Here is a 24,681-nt window from a genome sequence, read left to right on the forward strand (position 1 = left end):
TTTACTTAACGCGGGCCCCACATATGAAAAACCCAAAAAAAAATTGGGTTTCAAATATATATATATATATATATATTGTACATAAGGGGGCAGTGCCTGCAGCCCCTGACAACAGTAGCAGCACGCTGCTGCGTATGGGTGGTCGAGCCAGGGACCACAGCTCTACATGTGGGCCCCACCATGATGTATACTTTACATCCACACCGTTCACGAGGTGGGCCGATCTGGAGTTCAGGTGGCTCGCATCACAAGAATCAGTGATGATGAACGTCTGCCGTTGAAACCCTTTTTGGGTCCAGAGTAGTTTTAGATGAGGTTGGCTTTGTATTTTCCTTTCATCTAGGTTTGTGTTATCTTATGAGCAAGTTAGAAGGTGTATAAACATTATAGTGGGCCCCACGTAGAGCCCACAGTGATACTTGTGTTTTACTCCCACCGTCCAGGCGAACAGTGGAGCCCACTGTGATATATGTGTTCTATCCCCACCGTCCAGGGGACGGTGGGTGTGTTTGTGTGGGTGTGTGTGTGTGGGTGTGTGTGTGTGTATATATATATAATATTATATTATATATAATATTGTATATATATATATATATATATATATATATATAATATTGTATACATATACTATATATGGATTATATATTACATTATATATAATATACATTATGGTGGGCCTTCATGTGGAACCCCCACCATGATGCATGTGTTGCATCCTAAATCGTCCATCCATTTTGAGAGCTCATTTTACGTTAGGAGTTAAGGAATGGGCCAGATCAAAAATTCAAGTAGACCCCACCATTCAAAGTAGTGGTCAATGATGCCCACTATTCAAAATTTTCAAGAGGCCATAGCAGTTTCCCATCAAGTTGATATTGACCCCACTCCATCTAGCATTATGTAAATTATGGAAGAGGTTGATGGGAAACATATTTCATGGTGGGCCTTAGGAATTTTAATGGTGGAAATCATCACCACCTCTTTTGTTGGGTATGGCCCATTGGATGTGCATGGGGCCTAATTGGTGCGGCCCATTTGAGATACATAAGGCCTATGTGATTAGGCCCATTGTGATGTATTTTAAGGCCCATGGGCTATGACCCATTGCAATGTACATAAGGCCCGTTGGTGAGGCCCATTAATGTGGCCCATTTGACGAATGTAAGGCCCATGTGTACGGCCCTTTTGATATAATGAAGGCCTAATGGGATGTACCTAAGGTCCATTGCAATGTGTGATCCCAACATGGTTTATGTAATGATGTTTACGACGTGCTATGCCTTGGGAGTAATGTTGGTTTGACGTCCACATTGTAAGTATAATGTTGTTTAAATGTCCACATTACAACTCTCCCTAGGGCCCATTGATAGGCTTGTACTTGTTGTGTGTAGGCCGTCTAGTCTATCCGCGTTGTAAGGATAGTGCATTACTTTATAGCATGTTTAGTATAGTTCCATAATTCATGATCATACGCATCATATGTATGCTTGATATGAGAAGTGACTGATCATAGCATATGCCTTCGGGCAGATTGTTTAGGGGCTCCCGAATGAGCGGTGTTGCCCTACATGAGCGCACGATACGCGCAGGATTGCTGCATGACTGGATAGTGTGATTCATGCATTCGCATTGTGTGATATGGTACTGTACGCCCTAGCGACATCAGGGTCGTAGCTTCCACATGCATATTGTGGTTGACAAGATTGGATACCGAAAATCTTGTTCTACATGGGTGCTATAGATATTCCTGGATGAAAGTCCCTAAACCCTTATGGTACTAAGAGGTTGCTCCAACGTCTAGACTGAGTGGGTGCATGAGTGCCGAATGCCGATTACCAGATGGTTGCGCTTTCCACTGTATCGTGGTTGGTTGGAAGGGGGTGCGGCCTTACCCGCCCGAGAGGAGGGGGCAAAGCTAAGTTGAGTTTGACCAGCTCGAGGAATGGATCCGCTATCGACGAGCCGAGCCCGATATTGGCAGGCGGATAGTGAGATCTTTTCCACTCACCTTATTGGCGCGATGGGGCGACAATCTGACTTGGAGTGTACTAGACCCCGATGATATTCCAGAGTTGAGCTGTGTTGATATGTAGACTTATATGAGGATTCGCATGCTTGAGTTATATTTCGCACCGCATGGCCTTGGTATGGCTCATGACATTCATGAATTCATCAGCATATTCCGCATTACTCTGATATTGCATAACTACTACCTTGCGCACATACTTTCATCGCCCTCTAAGCTTTCCATAAGCTTATGCATGACCGTTGCGTGCAAGTGACGTTGGAGCGCAGGAGTGCTGAGGCAAGAGCGCTTTGTAGATCATCTTGGAGCTTTTTGTTTATTATCATTGTATTTCCCTTTATGCTCATTGTACTTTTAAAGTTTTTGATCATAGTGAAAATGTGATGGAGTTTTTGGTTGTTATTTATGGGTTATGCTTATTACGAATCAAACTGGTGTTGAAAATCCTCCTCGTAGCATCCCAAGATCGGAACCGCGTATGGACACCGTGATCAGGTGGGTTCATCGGCTTTCTACGATTGATTTATTGAATTTGTGCAGTTCTTTACTGGTATCACCCGTGTATAAACTAACATTGAGTATTAATGGTTAGTAAGTGATAATATAAGTTAATTATATATAAAAAATTCAAAGATTTTTGAAAAATTCAAAACAGCGAAAATCCAGGACGTTACATCATAACTCAATATGACCATTATATGGCTGTTAGTGAGAAACTAGCTGTTATTGGCAGTTTCTTACCATTATGCATATGAGATAATTGATGTTACATGCTAGCCATTTAAACTCACTGGCTAGTAGTTTTATGGTTGTTGGGCTAACCACATGCAATAGTTTCCGCATGGTCGGGATTAATGTTGCATGAGGAGTTATACCTCACTCCAACGGCTAGTTTTTTTACCTCTATAAAAGTCACGCCGCTCTCATTTAGACCACATACTCATTCCAGTCACCTGACCCATATTTCCTATCGCATCGCGACTCGCTCTGATTCTCGAAGGAGCAACCTATTTGCGACATGTGCGAAGTGCAAAGTGTACCACTAAAGCCTCTAAAAAGCCTCTAAAACCATACTGCCTCACATGCCCACACCCTTGCACCGAGCCTGAGAGCAAGACTGTGACCATGCCCAAGCTCATGCATGGGTGTTACAGTGTTTCGCACTAGAATAAGCAAGTCACGGTACTCCACGGATCAACTAAGCAAATAGTAAGTTACTCCATACCTCACATATAAATACAGTTTTTTCTTCTCTTCTTTTTGATAAGTGACTATTCCCAAAAACGCAAATTTTCAAACAAAAAACTTTTTATTTCTTTATATATATATATATAATTAAAATATTTTTAATCAATATTTTTCACAACAATCACCCACTTGAATGAAAAATATATTTTTTTTAAAAATATCTGCCAGAATAGAAATAACTTATATACATAAAGAAAGCTATATTTCGATTTAAATATTTTCTTAGTGTTAGTATCTCAAAGCTTTATCAAAATTCATGGTAGTCGCAGCTTTGAACCAGTTATTCGTATATAATAGAGCCGGAGAAATCACACACATATTTATTTTTGTATTATTAGAGCTCACATAATCTTACTCAGTACAATTAATGGTCATGTGCTTATCCTATTTTATGAACGATCCGAAAGAAAACTCCAAATCTCATGAGAGATGCCACCATCTCAACGCTCACATAGGTGAAATCCTTTCAATGTCTTCATTACTATTAATATACTTGTCCTTTATACTAGATTTCAATAAGAGTTCTAAGACTTAACTCTTTATATGTAACGCTCAACACTTTATCTATTATGGATGAGGTTTTATATAATTTAGTGTTGAAACTTTTCTCATATAAGTAACTTGTTTTCACCCATTGAACCCGAACTTAGAGATTTTCTAATTTTAGGTCGGGTTTTCATCACTGGTAGAACTTTAGTTGAAGAGTTTTAACCACATCTCTCTAGATGTTGCATTTAGTACCTCTCTCGTTAGAGGTGTAGTAAAAAAAAGTAAGCCAAGTTATTACTTGATTTCACATAGAAAATTACAATAATTCCATCTTGAATCAATTGTCTTACATAATTATGTCGTATACTTATATATTTAGACTTCTCATTATAAGTGTCGTTGTAGGATATAACTAATGTGGCTTCATTATCACAATATAGTGACACAGCTAGTATAGGCTTTATACAAACAGGAATTTGTAATAAAAAAATTTTCTAAGTCACTCAGCCTCTTTGACTATTATAGCCAAGGCTATAAACACAGACTCCGTAGTCTAGTGAGTTACTCAAGTTTGTTTCTTAGATCCCCAAAATACAGATACACCTTTTATGATGAATACCAACCCTGTAGTGGACTTGTTGTCTCCTGCACTTGATATCCAGCTCGCATCCGTATATCTTTCCAATGCGGTAGAAAACTCTGAGTAAAATAGTCATAAGTTTTTAATTGCATTTAAGTAACCAATAACTTTACTAATAGTATTCTAATGTTTCACACTAGGGTTACTAGTAAACCTACTGAGTTTACTCACAACATATGTGATATCTTGTCTAGTGCATTACATAACATACATTACACTGCATATAGCACTTGTATACTCAAGTTGTGCAACCGCTCCTCCATTATTCTTATTTAACTTGATACTTGGATCAAATGAAGTATTTTGCTTCTTTTATGTTGAGATGATTAAACTTATTTAGTATCTTCTCAATGTAATGAGATTGACACAGAGCATAACCCCCATTATGTTTTTTAACTTTAACACCTAGGATGGTATCCACATATCCAAGATTGATCATTTTGAATACGAAAGACAGAAACTTCTTTGTTTCAGTTACACCTTTTATTTTATTACTAATTATTAACATGACATTAACATACAAATAAATAATAATTACACAGTCACCATCAACTTTAGAATATATGCATTTGTCAGTTATATTATACATTAAACCATGATACAATATTTTCGAATCAAACTTCTCATGCCACTGTTTAGGTGCTTGTTTTAACCCATACAAATATTTAATTAATTTACAAACTTTATTCTCATTTCCTGGTAGAAAAAACCATTTAGGTTGTTTCATGTATACCTCCTCATTGAGTTTACCATTCAGGAAGGTAGTCTTTACATCCATTTGGTGGATGTGAAGATGATGTATGGATGTTAACGCAAATAAAATCCTAATGAATGTTATCCTAGCCACTGGAGAATATGTGTCAAAATAATATATATTTTTTTTCTTTCTAAACCCTTTAGCTACTAATCTAGTTTTAAAGGTTTGGATAGTCCCATTAGTGTGATATTTCTTTCTAAATACCCACTTGCAACCTATGAGTCTAGAACCTAGAGGTAAGTTACTAGTTCCCATATGTAATTTGACATTATAAATTCTACTTCATCGTTAATGGCTTCCTTCCATAAAGCAGTAATGTTTTATAGGATATCCTAGGTTAGGTTTTCTAAAATCAAGAGTCCTACAATAAGCGAGACACCCCCCACATTCTAAGATATCCTAAGTTAGGTTTTCTATCTTTCCATATCTCATGTGGTGATGTTTTATTTTTTTTAAAAGGAATTCTATTTAGAGTGTGACACACAGCAAGCAATGCATCATCCTATAGACTCAGTGACAACTTTACTTATATTAGCATTGAGTTGACCATCTCCACCAACGTCTTATTCTTCATTTCTGTTATACCATTTTATTGCGGTGATCATTGCCACTATATCGCTCTCTACTACACTTGCTTCTTTTTTGGATTTGCGATATCGACACACACGAGCATAATGCCAATTTTTTTCACAAACATGGTAAAGGCCTTTGAACTTTACATTCTTCTTTTGTGTTTTCTTAAATTTTCCTTTATTCGGTTTTAAGGAATCATCCTTCTCAAGATTCTTGTTATTAGTGTTTTCTACTGCATGTACTTTGTACGAGGAATTCTCATTTTCAGCTTTTTTATCATGGTTGTGGGATTTTTCCTCAATTCGAAAATGTTTAGGGCATGCTTGTTTTCCTATTTACCATTGTAAATGTTGGTAAATAGGTAATTATAGCCTATTTCTATTGTTTGGAAGAGATGAAACACAAAGGGTAATTACACATCGATTTTCGAAATTTACTTTTTGAAAAAATGGGTGGGAATGACTGAGTGAAATTTGTCGATCTCACCATGATGTATGTGATCGATCCACGTTGTCTATCTATTTTATAAGATCATTTTAGGATTTGTGCCAAAAAAATTGGGTAGATTATAAGCTCAAGTGCACCAAACTGCAGCAAACAATGGGATATTAACATCTATCGTTGAAATGTGAAGCCATCTGTGGGTCCTGCACTAATTTGTTTCTGTGATCCAACCTGTTGATATGATCACACAGACACAGATGAAGGGAAAACACAAATATCAGCTGGATAAAAAACTCCTATGGCCCACAAGAAGTTTTCAATGGTGTGTGTTTAATCCCCATGTTTCTTGTGTTGTGGTCCACTTGCACTTTGGATTTGCCTCAATTTTCAGTTTATGCCCTAAAACAAGCTATTACAATGAATGGACGGCTTGGATCAGACACATATATCATGGTGGGCCCTGTAAAATTTTGAAAATTTTCCTTGATATTAGTGTCAAGTCAAATCAAATGTCTATGAGCAATTACTGTGTATTTCTGATGGGAAATAATAATTGTTTATTTACTTTTATTTTTAGTTGTAAATAAGAAAACAAACACCCCCTTATGGATTTATTCCAATGTGTAGTCATCAATCTTATGGAGCAACTTCTTTATATAGTTTTTCTACATTGGAGGCAATTTTGCGATAATAGCCTCGACTTGGAATGATTCAGGAATATCAACTTTGATGGTCTTTATTTTATTCATTATTAGCTACAATTCTTGGATTTGGGGCAACAACGATTTATTATCTACTATATTATAGTCGAAGTATCTGGTTATCAGGAATTTATTGGTACCTTCTTCTTTAGTCTTATATTTGAACTCTAGGGCAGTCCAAATTTCTTTTACAGATGATGTTTGTGTGTACAGGTCGTACGTTCAGTCGGATAGTGCGTTCAGTATGTGTCCACGGCACAAAAGTTCATCTTCAGCTCGATTTGTTGTAGGCAGCAATTTGTTCAGGTGTGTCCTCGTCGGTAACTTCAAGCAGCGACTGCCGATTTGAATCTTAAATATAATAGATCTTTAAGGTCATCAGGAGAAACTTGATCTTGTTTTGTCATCTTGTAAAATTGGTTCCGTCAAATCAATCGAGATGAATCAAATCCTGATTCATCAACTTGATGGAATATACACATTCGGTTTCCATTCGGATAATGCCCTAAGATTATTAAAATTAAATTATATATTTATTATTCTTTAAAATAATAAAGAAATCGAAAAATGAAGAACAGGCTTAAGCACGTGTGATTACTACGTTGTCCTTAAAGGTTATTCATCCTTTCTCAAAGTAATTGAGAATGCTACAGGGAAACCGCTTCTAAGATACGACGAGCTTGAATGTGGTTCTGCCTTCAGCAAATATGAAGAACCATGAATAGAACTCTGTACGACGTGCGATCTCATCAAAGAGGTGGGGGTGGGCCTTTCGATCGTAATCTGTCGCATCCCGGCCCACATCGTCACCTGTGATTGCCTCTTCTTCCAACTGCTCCAGCTCCTCAGCCAACTCCAATTCGCGCCCACCATCCCCTTCTGGTGCCAATATCCGACGGTCTAAATTCGATTCCTGCTTCTGATCGGACCCATTGAGCTCGGCACGACTCTGGCCTCTGGATTCGCCACTGCGGCCCATCTACTCGACCATCCAAAATGCGGCCCCAACGGTCTGCATCCAATTCTTGCTCCTGATCTGGCGAAATCCAACAGTCTGCATCCAATTCTTGCTCCTGATCTAGCGAAATCCAATGGTCTGCATCCAATTCTTGCTCCTGATTTGGCGAAATCCAACGGTCTGCATCCAATACTTGCACCTGATCTGGCTTTTCCGGTGCCATCGCATAGGCACCGGGCTTCGGTGGTGGGGTCCACCAATCTAAATTATGGCGGAATCCAATGATGTAGATCCAATTCCGGTTCACCAGATCCCATGAGCTGGGCAACCGGCTTCTGTAGCGAGCCACACCTGAATTGCAGCATTTGACCGGTTTTCAGTGTGATAGCAGTTGTTTTCAGGTGATTGTTGTGGGTAATGGATGGCCTGAAAACCATCATAGGCTTTCCAAGTGAGAAGATTCGGTGGATTTGATGGCCTAAGGATTAGGAGAACTACTTGAATATTGTACACACACTAGTATGTGTGTGTGTATATATATATAGAGAGAGAGAGAGTGAGAGAGAAAGAGAGAGAGAGAGGTGGCAAAATGTGGCTGCGCGTGTCCACTCAGATGACACGTGTCGACTGCTTAGGACACTGTCTATGATGACATCCCTGTATCGGAGTAGGTGTGGGCATGGTGGGGCCCACTGAACACCTACCGGCAGCGTTACTAGCCAAACCGCTTCCCCTATTCTGTAGTTGGAGGCCCTTCCTATACTTAGGATGCCATACAAACACAGCGAACCTGCAGTGGTTGAAGGATAACTTAATTTCACTAGTGGAGTAACTATCCTCAGCATCTTTCCTCTTTCTTTCTAAGGGTCTGGTCATTGGTTTGAAAATCTAATCATAGGCCCACCTGATTGTCTCAGCCTGACCCAAACCTTAGATTTGACGAGTATGCTGCGGTAGGGCGGGCCTGAAATTTTAAACGGATCTGGCCCTTGCTGGTGGTAGTTTGATTGGATTGGATTGGATTGGATTTAGGCTGTGGCTGTGACTGTGACAGCTGGCTTGTAGACTCTTGGGCTTGGCCCACTTTAGTGGTCTTCCATAGGTATAACAGCACTGCCCAAATTCAAGCCCATTAATTAATGTCTGTATTTAGAAATTCATTGGGAACTTATTTAGGAGTTTGAAGTGTAGCATTTAGGTGACATGACTTATATGCTTCACATATTTTATTCCTTTGTACATGTATGACCTATCTTAAGGTCCAAGCGCCATGCATGACCCAAATCTTACAACCAAAGTGGCTGAAGAAGACGCGCTCATGTTTTACTCGGGTCAAGCCAGGCAAAGCCATCTTGGGCTGGGTACTGCACCATGATCATATAGTCATGATCATGTCACTCTTGAAATGAGCACCTATAGCCGTATTACCCTCAATGTGAAAAGAGATGAGTGTGCACTATCAGAATCCGAATCCTCTACTTCCCATAAACAAGAAATTTATGGTTTTTTGCATCCTGGTTGGTCCATGTCATCACTGATGCTATCGGGCATTCTGTATTAAGGCAGAGTGTGATTGACATTGCCTAATCAGATCCCAACAAATAAAAAAAATTTGTTTGGGACAAGCAGAGGATCCGGATTTCAACTGTCAACCATCCATTGAAATTTGTAACATTAAAGCTTTCCTCATGATATTTACTCTTGTGAGGCATCTTGTGCATATGGCCCACAAGCTAGCCCCAAGTTGATGATGGGTGTTGAATCAGTCAGGTCAGGACTTGGCTAGTTGAACCATCAATTAAGTTACGGGGACTTATCCCTCAATCAAGTGTAGAGCTGGGCAGAAATGGGACCGATCCGATCCGAACCGAAGGCCAGGATCGGGTCGGATTGAGTTGGCCTAGTTAGATCCGACCGTAAATCAGATCGGGTTCGGATCAATGGTCAATCCGGACCGATCCGATCCGGAATCCGATCAAATTCGATCCGCACAATGTTTATTCAACACTGTTTCCTGTAATGTTGTCCACTTGAGATTGGGATATACCTCATTTTTTTAATACCATAAAATGATCTAGAGAAATAGATGGACGACACAGATGAAATAAATACATCATGGTGGGGTCCACAGAGAGCACCGACTTTCCATCCATTAACGGGTTGCATGGGGAGTATCCAATCCATCTTCTCTCACCCACGGGTCATGGTGCCTCGAGTACTGAGCTCCCTGACGACAGAAGCGGATTTCAAACCAAAGCCTTTCATGTGAAGTTCCTGCGTGGGATGCTAGGTAGATCCCACCGTGATGTTTGTGATAAATCCACACCGTCCATCCATTTTGGGAGCTCATTTTAGGCCATGTGGCCAAAAATGAAGTATATCCAAAACTCAAGTGGCCCTTACGAGAGGAAACAGTGTAGATTCAATGACCACCTTCCTTGATTCTCTCTCTCGTCCGGCACACTTAAGCTTTGGATCCACCTATTTTTTGGTATCATGTCCTAAAATGAGCTCTCACAACTGATGGACGGTATGGATTTCTTACAAATATCACTGTGGGCCCACATAGCATCCCAATACATGGCTGCAGAAAATACTCGTCCCAAGAAAAAACTCTGGACGCGGATTGGCAGGTGTACCATGCACCAGCCCAGCTGGTTTGGCATGTTGCCATCAGTAAGTTCCGTGGGTCCCATCATGAGGTATGTGTTATATCTAAACCGTCCATCCACCATGCGGGCTCGTCTTAAGGCTTGAGCTGAAAAATAAGATAGATCTAAAGATCAAGTGGACTACACAGCAAAAAGCAGTGGGGATTGAATGTCTACCATTGAAACTCTTTTAGGGTCAAGAAGATTCAATCCGAACCGTACCTAACCCGATCCGACTTGATTTCCCTGATCGAGTTGGACTCGGCTCGGGTCAGGCAAGCAATACAACGGATTGGATCGAGTCAGAGGACCCGGACTCGGTCCCGGATCAGATCGAGTTCGGGTCAGGCATTGAAAACTTCGAACTGAGTCGAGTTGGGCCCAATCCAGTTCGACTCGACTCGATGCCCACCTGTGATTCAGGTGTGTCGTCCAAATTACAACTGATTAATTCACCAATCCTAGTAATCCGAATTCACTGATTGAAAATGGACGGCTGACATTTTGTTTTCACCATCCATTTGATGATCCACCAATCCGATTGACAGCACCATTCAATATGATTTCCTACCCTCCATCCCCGTTAGCCCCTATGGTTTAATGGTCTGGATTTGCAACCATGGATGCACCACATAGTGGTGGATGATAGATCATTAGTGAAGCCAGGATATTAAATGATCCAGGCCGTTCATCTGTTTGCCAGATAATTGATGATACATCATTAGTAGGGCCTATATTAAATGATCCAGGTCATTCATCTGTGGGCCACATCGGATGGACCATGGACCAAAGTCTGGCTGAGATGGAAGCTGCACTCGACCTTCTCGACACCCTTTTAGGCATAAGAGTGTGCAAGATCTAGACCTTTCATCCGGCAATCTTGAGTATATGGGCTTGTAATCAAACCAATCAAATGATCCTAACAACTTAGAAGACAAGGCCTAAAATGAACAATTATTATTATTATTATTTTATTTTATTTGCTGAAATGGGAGACTTCGGCCGTGTTTGTTAACGCTGAATTTTTGCACTTAACACGAAATGGGAAAAATTTTCCATGTTTAGTGGTGTTTGTTAATGCGCTGTTAACGTAGAAGACGGAAAGCGCTAAGTGGTTTTTCACTGAATTCTTTCCGTGATAGGAGTATAGCTTAATGGTGAACGCGGAATGCGCTCCGTGATTTTTCATTAAACAACAATTTTTTGCTTCCAAAAGTACCCCTTTTCAAGTTACTATGGAAAATTTTTTATTTTCAATTGTTTGCGCAGTACAAAATTAACCTTTAACCTGTGAAACTTCTTTATGCCCCACCATGATTTATGTGTTTGATCCACACCATCTATCAACTTTTTCAGATAATTTAAGGTGTGATCCAATAAAAGAAGCAGGTCCAATAATTAATTGGACCATAAGGTGGGGATTGAACGTACACCATTAAAAACTTCCTGAGAGTTGGAGAAGTTTCAGATCAAGTTGATATTTGTGTTTTCACTTCATCCACGTCTACATGACCTAATGAATAGGTTGGATGGTAAAAAAACATCACAGTGGCCCGTAGAAAGGTTTCAACTATGGATGTCATTATCACCGCAGCATCCTTTACCCCCGCCTGTCCCTGGCTCCAAACAGGCAGTTCTGTGGGTGGGCCTACCGTGATGTACCTGTATATCCAAACCCTCTATTCCTTTTCTCATATTATTTTAAGGCATCAAAACAAAAATGAGTCAGATCCAACAATCAAATGGACCACATCACAGACGACTCTTGCATTTTAATGCAACCAAGATTATTATTTGAGCATTGGATCTGCCTCATTTTTATTTTGATTACTTAAAATAATCTGAGAAAAGGGATTGACGGTTTGGATGTACATATACATCACAATGGGCCCACCCACAGAACTTCCAGTTCGGAGCCAGGGACGGGCGGGGGTAGTACGCAATCCGCGTCCTCGTTAAACATGGCGGGAACGGACTGGCTACTCCCACTGCCACCGACCAGTGGCTGATGGTCGGTGCTCTGTGGGCCCTACCATGATGTATATGTTTCATCCATGCCATCCATCTATTCTTTCAGATCATTTCATGCTATGGGACAAAAGATTAGTTATATCAAAATCTCAAGTGGGCCACATTACAGGAAACAGTGTTGAATAGCGTTGACCATTAAAAACCTTTTGGGGACCATAAAAGTTTTGGATCAAGCTGATCTTTGTTTTTTCCCTTCATCTGGGCCTGTATGACCTAATAAAAATATGGGATGTCAAATAAACAGTACAGTGGGCCTTAGGAGGATTTTAATGATGCATATCCAATTATTATTGTTTTCCTATGGTGTGGTCCACCTGAGATTTATATCCTTCTAATTTTTGGTTTGAAGCACTAGAATGATCTGTAAAAATGGATGAACGAAGTGGATGAAACACATACATCATGGAGGGGCTAACAGAGCACCGACCACGGTGGCTGGTGGAGTAGCCAATCCGTTTCCGTCTTGGACTGGACGCAGATCTCCTGCGAAGGACGCGGATTGGATGCTGACGGGTTGAGTGGCAAGAGTCCCTGCTGAAGTGATGTCACCAAGTTCTGTGGGCTCCACCATGATGTGTATGTTGTATCCAAACCGTCCATACATTTTGAGAGATCACTTTAGGACATGATCCAAAGAATGAGGCAGATCCAAGGCTGGAGTGGACCCCACCACATAAAAGAGTGGTGAGCGTGTGCCCACCGTTGAAACCTTCCAAATGTCTACCATGATGTTTTTTGAGATCCAACCTGTTCATGTGTTAAAGCAGACATGAAAGAAGGGAAAACACAAATATCAGGTCGATCGAAAACTTACATGGCCCTTAGAATTTTTTAATGGTGGGCGTACTCTCTCCACTGTTTTCTATGGTGGGGTCCACTCAAGCTTTGGATCTGACACATTGTTTGGATTATGCCCTAATATGATCTTTCCAAATGGATGGACGGTGTGGATCCAAAACATACATCATGGTGGGCCCACATAACTTGGTGACGTCACTTCAGTAGCGAGTCTAGCTACTCAACCTGTGAGTATCTAATCCACGTCCTCCTGCTAAAGCCTTTCGCAGGAAGTTCATGCGCTAGGAATGCAGGTGGGGCCAAAGATGAACCGTATCTAATGCTTGTGAGAAATTCTTACCGTCCATTCATTTTATGAGTTCATTTTAGGACAGGAGGCCAAAGATGATCCATATCCAATGCTCAGGTGGGCTGAAAACATGATAATTTTATTATTATTATTATTTTATTTTATTTGCTGAAATGGGAGACTTAGTGTATGTTTAAATATGTGGAAACATGCAATCCATCAGAAATTAAACCGTCCAAATTGCGTCACCCACTTTATAGTATCTAAACAACGGAGTTGATTCCAGTCATTTGTTGTCTGAATTTGTAGAATTGTATATTTTTCATCAAAACCATCCAATTGATGTCACCAATCAGCTAATCAGGCCATCAAAGTAGCGCATATTTTAGTTTATCATTCATCTAGATTTGTTGTGGTACTTTCAATGGTTTATATCAAGTTATTTTAGAGTCGATTATGCAACTTGATGTAGTGTGTAGACAGTCCACCATGTGGGACCTCTTAATTGATATCAACGGTGAGAGAGAGCCTCATAAGATACCTAGAAGAGTCCTAAGATAATAAAAAATAATAATAATAAATTACTTATTAAGATAAGTAACTTTTAGCACATTAGTTACTTTCACGGGCTTACCAAACAGACTGAACTAACTTCAAGAGAGTATCTACAATTGTCCATATTTCACAGCTGGTGCATATGTTTTGTGTGACTTTAACATTCATGGAATTTCTATCGAGCTATTCTCTTAATTAAATGTGTATTTCTTGGGAAGTTAGATAATAAGGAACTAACTTCATAACTATCTACAATCGTCCATATTTCACAGCGGGTGCGTGTTTTTTGTGTGACTTTGACATTCATGTAGTTTCTAATGAGTTATTCTCTTATTTAAATGTGTATTTGTTGTGAAGTGATTGCGGCTTAGTATAATAGTGAAGGTAAAGTTCTTACCTCTCTCAAAATTCTTCATATTTATTATTTTATTTATTTATTTTACACACACACACTCACCCACACACACCACAAACCCATAATCTTTGTGTTGAAACTCTCGTGAGTATCCCTGAACTATGAGTAAAGGACCCATTTTGGTGTGACTCTTGGAATTTATCAAATACACACCAAAATTCTTCATATTTAATTTATATATATTATATTAGATTTATTAATGAAGACAAATATTTGTTGTATTTGCTTAACGAATTTGTTTTTTATTATATACTGTAGGATGTATACACTAAAAATTTCATAAAGTAACTGAGACATGGGAGGAAATTGAACCAGATAAGAGAGCTTGAAAATTATATGTAGAGGTATGCATATAAAATATAATTAAAAAAAAATTTCAATTTTGTTTTTAATATATAGAATCCGTCAGGTAGATTTATGATTCTGCGCAGGAGGATTTCAAAACCAAGGATTATTAGTATGCCAGGAGATATATTTTAAAGTCTATTTCATAGAGAATACCGTGAATTTGAAATAATGAAAATGTCGGTTTTTAATTAATAATGTGGTTATATAAGGGATCATGTGGGCCCAATGTAATCTAATTTTCTTAGATTAGTTTTTAAGTGTGAGCCTTAAAATGAGGGACGTCGAACGCTCGAAATCGTAAATTTATATCAATATAAAAGTATATCATGATTAATGAGAAATACAATATCATTATACAGAAGAACCATTTAAGTTCTTATTATTGTATGTTTGAATAAAAGAAAAGAAACAGAAAGTTCAGTTTTCCATTCAAATAGCAAATAAAAAATAGTGTACATGTGGGCCCATATTGATGCATGTGTTTTATCCATGTTGTCCATCCAACCATTTACCTGTGACACTCCAGTGGTTATATACGTGTACAACCGACCTTTGAACGGATCAAAAAACCACTAGGGAAAGATTAATTCACGCCCTAAAAAGCTTTTAATAGTATTATTCAATCATTACTATTTCCTAGAGTTTGGTCCACCTGATAATTAAATCTTTTTCATTTTTTTGCATCATGCCCTATGATGATCTAAAAAAACAGATCGATGTTGTGGATACAAATTTCTCACATTGACTCCATGGTAATGTACCCAAAACGTTGGGTGAGGCCGGTATAATCCGTTGGCCATGGATTGCGTGGTATGTCGACACATACAATCAAGTTATGTGGGCCACACCATGATGAATGTGTTATGTCGACCTCGTCCATCCATTTTATGAGATCATTTTGGGTATAAGACAAAATATAAGGCATATACAAATCTCAATGGACCCCACACCATTGACAGTGGTGGGGATTGAATGTCCACCATTGAAAACTTCTTGGGGCCCACAAATATTTTTTTATCAATCTTATATTTATTTTTTTCTTTTATCATGTGAACTCTTATTAATTAACAGGTTGGATGACAAATAAACATCATAATTATGGGCCATAAGAAGGTTTCAAGGGTGAGAATCATTTTCGCCACTTATCTCTATTCCGTGTTCCACTTGATTTTTGTATCCCTGACAATTTTAGGCTCATGATACCAAATGGATGGGTGTTGTGTATATAACATATATCATGGTGGACCTCCAAAACTTAGTGGCATCAACACACTGGGGATTTCGGCACACTCTGATGAGTGGATTAGATGAGATGCCCTATCACGATCTTCACTATCACATTTTAATTGAATGTACACCGTTCCATATATTATGTCACTTGAGTGCCGGACGTGTACATTTTCTTATAACACAGGTAAAATTGTCTGGAAAAACCCGTGTACGAATAAAATTTCTCTTACACATCATGATTGTGCCACCATCACCGCAACATCTCTAATCAAATCTGACCCATCAATCAATTTTCAGATCTCATTTTATGGCATGGTCCCAAAATCTAGAGTGATCCAATGCATGTATGCGTCCCGCCCACAAAAGAAAAAATTCCGAACGGTGACCTTTAGAGGTTTTTTTGTTCTTCCTATTTAAATCTCCTCATAAAACTTTTATAGGGATTTAATTTCTTTCAAATATCAATGTAAATGACACCATCACCACAAATATCTCCAATCTAATTTTGACACCACTCCTCAAATTAAATGTCCTGCTCAATTCAAACCAAACAATTAAAACCCCAATAACAAAGAAATTCAGATACATTGAAATCAATTGTATGGGACTGAAATTGAATAAGATTGATTAATTGTTCAACCACTTGCACATTGTTGTTTAAAATAATTAAGTAATTATTAAATGGTGGGATTCATCCTTCGAAGATGAGCTACATGTTTGACTTTCATATGAAAAAACTTTTCAATACAAATAAAACAAAAATGTAAATACTCCGTTCTTTACTTACCATTAACTTAACATCATCTGAAAATAAGAGAAGGACACGAGCCAAGAATCTCTCAGTAGCTTTGTATGTGAATTTGGATGTTTTGAGCTCTCCCTCTATAATAATATCTGTATTAGAGCTGTTATAACCTTGTCACTTTTTTTTTAATGTTTTTTAAATTTGTTTTGGTAATTTATCTAGTGTTTACACCGGGCAATGCTTTTAAACCCCTGAGAAGAGAGTAGGCCCCACTGATCATGGATCCTGCAATACCCTTCTGATCACAGCGGTGGATTTCCTCACTATGAAGGCTCTCCTCCTCACTAGGAAGGCTCTCCTCACAGAAGGCCTTCCAACCCTCCGGGAAGAAGTAGAATACGAGGAAGAAACAGAGTAGTTCCTTTTCAAAATCACCCAAAAACTCTGCCCATCATCTTAGTCCGTTGGGTTTTTGAGCATGCTTAGCTAGTAGGTTTTTGCAAGTGGAGAAAGGGAGACTCATCTCTGAAAAATCAACAAAATTTTTGTGGACAATCTTGCAGGCAGAAATGTAAGTAATCATGCGTACATTTACATGTATTTACCTCATCCAAACGGAAATCAAACAGGCCCTTAAAATTACGAGTATACTTTATGATTGTTCTCGAAGGAATTGTCAGTTGCTACATTGCACGGATTGGGAAGCGGATTATCTGGTGTACCACACACCACCATATAGCTGATGTATTGACGTCATCAAATTCTGTGGGTCCCATCATGAGGTATGTGTTATATCCAAACCGTTTATCCATTTGAAGAGCTCGTCTTGAGGCTTGATACGAAAAATAAGACAGATATAAAGATCAATTGGACCGCACTGCAAAAAGCAGTGGGGGATTGAACGTTTACCCTTGAAACCCTTTTGGGGTCACAGAAGTTTTGGATTAATATGATACTTGTTTTTCCTCTTCATCCAGGTCTTTGTGACCTTATGAACAGATTTGATGGAAAATAAACGTTACGGTGGCCCTATCGAATGTTTTAACGGTGAAAATCATTATCCTGGAACTATTTGTGGTATGGTCTAGTTGACCTTTTTATATGATTCATTTTTTGGCTCATATATTAAAATATTCTCAAAAACTGGATGAATGGTGTGGATATAATAAGTACATCCTTTTGGGGCCATGCAACTTTGATCTCCTGTGAACCGTTTGTACAACTCGTACCTCGACGAGCGTCTTCGCTCGTCTTCCGACGACACAGCCAATCCGCGACCAGACAGTTGGGCGTGTGGGAGCCACTTTAATCCCTATTTGAATGAAACTTTGCTCGTACTAATTGATTGGAATAGTCAAGGATAAGAAATCCTACTTGAAGATCCTGCTCCAAGAAATACTCAATGTCCACACTGAATTCAGTCGGTTCTATCTCTCAACACCTCCACGCAGTTCGTCCACGTGCTTCATCTTCAACGCCTCCTCCATGAGCGTCGGGCTATATATTCCATTTATTCATTTGGCGAAATTAGTAATTTCCAGGCTCAAGTCCACAACGCGAATAGCTAATTCTCACTGTTAAAACATTCGTCGGGTACACTATAATGTTTACTTTCCATCTAACCTGTTTTTAAGGTCAGACAGACCTTGATGAAGAGAAAAAACAAATATAATATTGATCCAAAATTTATGTGACCCCAAAAGGGTTTCACTGGCAGGCGTTCAATCCCCCACTGCTTTTTATAGTGTGTTACACTTGATTTTTGAAACTGTCTTATTTTTTGGCTCAAGCCTTACGACAAGCTCACCAAGTGCACGGAGAGTTTGGATATAACTAATACACTTGGTGAGGTCAACACATCAGCCACATGGTGGTGTGTGGTACACCAGCCCATTCGCTTCCCCATTCTTGAATTACAACCGCATCAAAATCAAAACACGTAAATTATATTATGCACGCATCTCAACGTAGTGAGTGTTGACTCGTAAATTTGTATGTTCAAAGTTGGTTTGATTGGATTATCTTAGCCGTCCAATTGACGAGAGTTGTTGATTTTTGTCTTCTATTGTTAATTTGTATGCTACCAATGAAAAGGCTATGGTCCTTGTAATGTTTGGACCAAGACACATCAGTGGATAGTTCGGATACATGGCTACCCTATCCACCGGACCCAATTTTTACTCGTTGGGGTCCAATTCCTCAAACCCACTTAGAAATCGGGTCAAGTTCGGGTCCATCATTTTGGACTCAGTTAAAAGACGGGTCTAAGCCATCTTTGCATTTTTCAGTCCGTACTAGACATACCATGACCCATATATCTCCTTGGAGGGCATTTTATACCTCCATGAGAGTTTAAAAATTGAAATAACAGCAGTGGTCCACTGAAACTGTAAAATCTCCAAAATTGGCAACTAGGACCTCACAATTTGGGATATTTCTGCAGCAAGGCCTGTCCATGGTCCAATGCTTTAGTTAAGCATGGGATGGGACCCACTTGTACAAGTTAAGATTTTCGCAACCTTTTACAAGCATGTCATGATGTGGGGCCCATCATGAAGACAGCCATTGAATCTGAACCATTGACTTTATATACATTTCCCCACTCAACAATCACGTATGAATATGCAAACAGTAAAAAATAATCAAGTTGGGGCCAGGTGTAAGTAGGATGACCCTACATCTTACTATTACTATTAAGTATCAACCTACAACATGCATCCTAAAGTGTGGTCTTAATGCAAATCCCACCGTTCACCTGATGGGCCTGATCTTGCACCACCTATTTGGATTGAAAACCTGCAACCTTATGTACAACAATTTTCCTTGAATAACCCTCGCATTTCAAATCCACAAACTTGCTTACACTACAACCTTTATTCGTGAAATGCCCCACGAATTTCACCCATTCACCTGATCTACGCAGCCCATCTCTCACACCTGTGCCATCTTATCGGCTTTGTACAACTTTCACATGAAATTTGCATGCATTCGTGTGTACATACGTTACGGAATAAGTGATAAATCACAGCCATTAACACCGCTTGTGCTGATGTTGTCCTTGCTAGAGACGTGGCCCACTTCGAATCCACAGATAATCATGTGGAACCCTCTATCAGAGCTGGGAACTAATAATTACTTGCATGCATATTGTATTGGAAAAATGTGTAGGAAATACCGAAAAATGAAAAATAAAATGAAATAAAGTTCGATTATTTCATTTCACTAGGATGAATCACGTAAAATATATGCGTTGTCCTTAAAGCGTGATTCACCCCCTTATCAATTTCTGATGAGTTACAGGCGAATTACTTCTAGTATAAGACAAGCCTGTTTGGATCCGACATGTACCAATCACAATGGGTCCACTTAGGAACAATTCAACGCAACAGATCTTCTGGCAAAATCAAATAGTGGATGCATTTATAATATTCTGCGAAGGAGATGTTACATGAAGAATTTAATGGAAAGGGAGAGATTTCTATTCGAGTTGATAAAATTTGGACTGAAATAGTCTAGTTTATATAGGCACCAAGGAGTGGACCGTTGCTTGTGGCCATCAATGGTTCAGAATGTTTAAAAAACGTTTCTGACTGATGATCATTAATTTCAACTATTTCAGTCGCCTATAAAGCCCTGGGTCATTTCAGATCCATCGCACCTAGGCTCATACTAAACCACTCGCACCGCGATCGCACCATCGCGAGAGTGACCACTCTGCCCACACCCACACCCGTGCCCGAGCGTGCGCGCACATGCGTGTGTTCCAGTGCTTTTCAATCTCCAAAGTTCCAAGTAAGAATACTACATACACATTCACATATGAACCCTAAATCTTCTTATATCATTTTCAATGTAGGACAAAAGCACACACTGCACTTTTCCATTTGGAATTCCTAAAAATTGTTTTGGCGGCAAATCCCAAAATTTTGAAATATTTTTTCAAAAAACCACAAATCTCAACATATTACCGGTGGTGACGTGAAACTTGTGAGAGACATGGTCCACTTCAAAAACATGGACAATCATGCAGAACTAGAGCTGGGCATCGGACCGAGTTGGATCGGATTGGGTCCGACTCGATTCGGTCCGAAATATATATGGGCTGACTCGAACTCGATCCGATCTGGGACCGAGTCCGGGACATTTGACTCGAACTGATCCGATGTACGGTTGGCCTGACCCGAACTGAGTCCGACTCGGTCAGGGAAATCGAGTCAGATTGGGTTGGGTACGGATCGAATTTTTTAACGATGAAAATCATTAACCTCATTTCCTCATTTCTATTTTCAGTATGATTCATTTGAGCTTTAGATATGATTCAATTTTTTTCCAAATGCTCTAAAATGATCACAAAAATGGATAAATGGTATGGATATAATAAATACATTATTGTGGGGCCCATGTAATTTTGATTTCATTTGAGTTGTTCGTACAACTCAGAGCTCGAGGCGCGTAGGTGTAGATGTGTTGCGTGCCGAGCACAAAAGTGCAAACACTTGACATGCACTTTATTGTGTTGACATTAGCAAGTTCTGTGGGCTTGATCACGGGGTATGTGTTATATCCAAACCGTCCATCCATTTGGCGAGCTCGTCTTAAGGCTTGAGATGAAAAATAAGACAGATCTAACTATCAAGTGGACCACACAAATTGTTAAAGGTGAAAATCATTATCTCTGCTGCTATTTGTAGTGTGGTCCAGATGATCTTTAGATATTATTCATTTTTTGGATAATGCTCTATAATGATCTCTAAAAATATATGAACGGTGTAAATATAATAAACACATCACTGTGGGGCTATATAACTTTAATCTCCTTTTAACCGTTCGTACAACTCGGAGCTTGAGAAGCATCAGTACTCGTCTTCGAAGGACACGTACCTACAGCTACACAGCTATATAGTCCTCTTTCTCTCTCTCTCATGAAACCTCTCTCTCTCTCTCTCTCTAAGGGTGGGTGAGAATATCAATCCCATCTTCTAATTCTGCTTCTTGTAGAATCCAAGGCAAGTCATGTCTTTTCATTTTCAAAAGAGGGAGTTTTTTTTTATACTCTAATAGCGTATGCGCCTCATACGCGGGCTTTCATAAATTGTATACTTGTCATATATTACTTCTAATTAAACCGACTAAACTGTCAAAACTACTGTAATTAACTTAGCTTCTTACTATAATGGATTTTTTGAACAGAAGCAACCTCTGATTTGTGGACATTTGTTGGTTGAAATAAGACCATTGGATATTTTACATTTTAAACCATCTAAAAATGTCCATCAATTCGATAAGAAAAAAGTTTTTTAAAAAAAGTACAGTTTTTTAATTCAAGACAGATATAAAATGGGACTCATAATTTGGATGGTTTATTTAGATTATTAGTCAACCACGTAAGCAATTTTAAAGAAATTTCTAAGTGCCAAAGTATCAGCAACATGTTATAAGCAACCACATACCTGTTCCAGCTTTTCATCGAACACCTTCACTGCTTCCTCCGCATTCTTGCAATCACCCCATCCTTTCATCAATATGTTGTAAGTCTTCGGCCCCACATCAAATTCAGACTTCACCCGCTGGAAGAACTCCTACGGATGGCTCACATGATTGCTCTGGATCGGGTCGGGTCGGATTGGTCCGGATCCTTTCGGTTCGAGTTTTCGGATCAGATTGGTTCGGATATACCACTGTCCGAACCTGACCTGAAAAATAATCGGATCTGGATGGACACACTCGATCCACACCGATCCAGACCGTCAGTTTGGTTCAGAACAGGTCGGATCGGGCCTGACCAGGTCGGATCCACCGGATCGGGTCAGACATGCCTACCTCTATGCAGAACCCTCTTTCAATCTCTTCTCGGTAGCTAGAGCAGATGCGACAATGACAACTAGATGAGTTTCAGCCGAGTCAACTCGGTAGCAACCACTCGGTTAAATCTTCTCATCTTCTTCTCTTTTTTCTACTTCCTTTCTCTCATTCTCTTTCTTACGACCAAACATGACCTGGACTCGAGTTAGACTTAACTCAAAAAAACTGGGACCGAGAACTACCATAGCCAACTCAGCTCAACTCGACCAGACAACGAGTCTGCCGATCTCCCCTTCTCTTGTTTCTCTTCCTTTCTGTCTCCCTCCTTCTGCTTCCTTTCTTTTCTCTTTCTTCTCTACTCGGACCGACGACTCTAACCAATTCCAGGGACACAACGAGTCGACCCAGTTGGGACAGCGACTCGACAGTGAGTCAATGAACTCGATTTGAGTCAAGACAGAGCAGCAACGTCACGTCTCTCCTCTCTTCTCTATCTTCTCTCTTTACCTTTCTGTCCTTAATTTCTTTCTTCTTCTTCTTCTCTCTCTCTCTCTCTCTCTCTCTCTCTCTCTCTCTCTCTCTCTCTCTCTCTCTCTCTCCTTCTATAGCATCTGTTCAATGCTGTTGAACCAAACTCAACTCGGCAGTTGACTCGCATTAACGACTCGGTCCAAACTCGGACTGCATCCCCATCACTTGTCCCTCCTCTTCTTTTTTTTTTAACACACGCACACACACACCCACGCACTCATGCCGTAGTGGGCTTTCACCACCTATGGATCATTCCCTCCTCTTTCTCTTCTTCTTCTTCTTCTTTCTCTCTTGGAAAGATCAGGCGAAGCCCAAGACTCAACCCAAACTTGCAGCAACTTGGACTGAGTCAGCTCAACTCAATGTGGCTACAGACTTACAGTGATCTATCTAACCCTCTTTCCATTTTCTATTTTTGGAAATGGCCGCCCTAAAAGGCAATCTTTAATACGTTACATTAGTGGCTTCTAGAGGATTCGAACTCTAACTAATCAAGGGATTAATTACGGTTTTTAGTAGTGTTTAATGTGTGATATTTTGTGATGATGTAATTCAATCGTGCTTGTATTGTTGTGATCGAACAATATGGATGGATTTCTGGTTGCTCGGCCCACTCAATGATCGTCTCTAATCAGTGTTATGACACATCCTCAGATGGTGGGTTTGCTCAGGTCAATTCAGGCAAAGCCATCTTGGGCTGGGTACTGCACGAGGCTCACACAGCCATGTTCATGTCAGATTTGAAACGAGCACCCATAGCCGCACTAGCCTCAATGTGAAAAGTAGTGCATGAACTTACAGAATCTGCATCCTCTGCTTCTTACGGACAGGAAATTTGTGTTTTTCTGCATAGTGATTGGTCCATGTCATTACTGCTGTTATAAGCGCTCTGCATTATATGCAATGTGTGATGACGTGCCCCATCAGATTACAAGTATAAATTTTCCGTTTGTGACAAGCAGTGTATGGGACTTCCCACTATCAACCATCCATGAAAATTTATCAGGAGTATCAAAGCTTTATGTTTCCTGTTGTGAGGCATCCTGCGCGTGGGCCCACAAGCTAGCCCCAGGTTGACGATGGGTGCCGAATCAGTCAGGTCAGGAGTTGGCTAGTTGAACCATCAATTAAGTTGTGGGGCCCTATCCCTCAGGCAGGTGTGTCGTCCAAATTACAGCTGATTCGCCAATCCTAGTCATCCGAATTCACTGATTGAAAATGGACGGCTGACATTTTGTTTTAACCATCAATTTGATGATCCACCAATCTGATTGCCAGCACCTTTCAATATGATTTCCTATCCTCCATCCCCGTTATCTACCATAGTGGCAACCATGGATGCACCACTCGGTAGTGGATGATAGATCATTAGTGGAGCCAGGATTAAATGATCCAGGCTGTTCATCTGTTGACCAGATAATTGATGATACATCGTTAGTGGGGCTTATAT

This window comes from Magnolia sinica, chromosome 8, assembly GCF_029962835.1.
Source record: "Magnolia sinica isolate HGM2019 chromosome 8, MsV1, whole genome shotgun sequence".
NCBI classification, from domain to species: Eukaryota; Viridiplantae; Streptophyta; class Magnoliopsida; order Magnoliales; family Magnoliaceae; genus Magnolia; species Magnolia sinica.